The sequence below is a fragment of the Eurypyga helias genome, unplaced genomic scaffold (assembly GCF_000690775.1).
Source record: "Eurypyga helias isolate BGI_N326 unplaced genomic scaffold, ASM69077v1 scaffold8782, whole genome shotgun sequence".
In the NCBI taxonomy this organism is placed as follows: Eukaryota; Metazoa; Chordata; class Aves; order Eurypygiformes; family Eurypygidae; genus Eurypyga; species Eurypyga helias.
The window spans coordinates 24693-26231 of record NW_010235276.1 but is presented as its reverse complement, the minus strand read 5'-3'; positions in this window follow the sequence as shown (position 1 = coordinate 26231).

The window sequence follows — 1539 nt, the reverse complement described above, 5'->3', positions numbered from 1 at the left end:
CTTTCCCATGCTGCCGGGGGCTGGAGCTCCGTGTGCAAGGCTGCTGCACTCCCAGGCACACCTTCTCCCACTTGGCCTTTCCCCGTGACGGCCAGGAGCCCTGTGCCAACACCGGCCCCCATGAGCCCAGCTGTCCCGCGGCCGACCCAGCCTCGCCCCGCGCGCAGCAGAACCTCTTCCGAAACCTGGGGGACCTCTCGTACGCGATCCCTGCTGCAGCGCAAAGGGAACGGCGCTGCTCCGTATCCGGGCTGGCAGCAAGGTTGGCGGCTACAGGAAAATACAGTTTGGACTGATTTTTGCTGGTTTAGGTCCATCCCACGGTTCCAGATGGAGATAGCCGTTGGAATGTATTTTCCCCCCTTTGAAGATGCACATTGAGCATCCCTCCCGCTCCCTCGCTGGGCACGGCCTGGGGGCAGTGTGTGCTGTGGCCTAAGAAGGGGAACCACTTCCTTAGGTTTTGGAGTACAAGCACGTCTGCTGTTCTCCCACCCCAAACTGGGCCACGAACTGTAAAATCCCGGCTACGAGTTCAGATTGAAGCGTGTGTTAGTTACAGTCTGTTGCCAGGCGTCTCCTTACCCTGCTGTCCTCACGCTGCGCTCGCCTACGGAAGCTCTCGTGCTTTTCCCTTCTACAGCAGCCCGAGTTAGACTGGAAACTTCAAAAACTGCTCTTCTGTAAAAAAAAGATAACCAAGTTCTTTCTGTAGCTGAAAAAAATCCTACAGAGCCAGACTGAACTGTGAGCTGAACTTTGTGTGGGCCAAAGACTGAGCACTGGCACAGGTTGCCCAGAGAAGCTGTGGATGCCCCATCCCTGTAAGTGTTCAAGGCCAGGCTGGATGAGGCTTTGAGCAACCTGGTCTAGTGGAAGGTGTCCCTGCCCACGGCAGGGGGGTTGGAACTAGATGGTCTTTAAGGTCCCTTCCAACCCAAACCAGTCGGTGAGTGTGTAAGAGCACCCAGCTGCTGTCCCTGGACTCGGTCCTGCGGAGCGGGCCTGGCCAGCCCCCTGCTGCCCGCGCATCGGGCACTTGAGCGCAGTGACTGGCTTTCCAAAGCCCCCGTTGTCCTTCTCAGAGCTGACACTTTCACAGTAAACGCAGCCAAACTAAAAATGTTAATGTACAAATTGTGAAATTCTGTTAATTCCCAACAAAATATTTTTGTATATAATAAAGGTTTAATATTGAAAAACCTGGCAGTGTCTTTCTCCTGATTGGTTGGGTGTCACACTGACTTTCCACCTTTCCTTAATCCTGTCCCGCTGAAGATCGGGATACCCCACCTTGGCACACAGAGCATTTCCTGGCAGCGCAGGAGGCGTCGGGGGTGCTCGCCCGCTGCTGCCACGCGTCTGGGCCCTGGCCAGCACTCGCCGCTCAGAAAAGCGGCTCCTCGTGTTCTCAAAGGTGCCAAACCCCCGCGCGGTGCCCAGAGCTCCCGGGGCCGCTTCACCCACCCCGTAAGCGTGGCTGCTGAGCGTGGGCTCCGTATGTTCCAAGCGCTGGTTGCCGGTGGCGAGGCTGAGCCA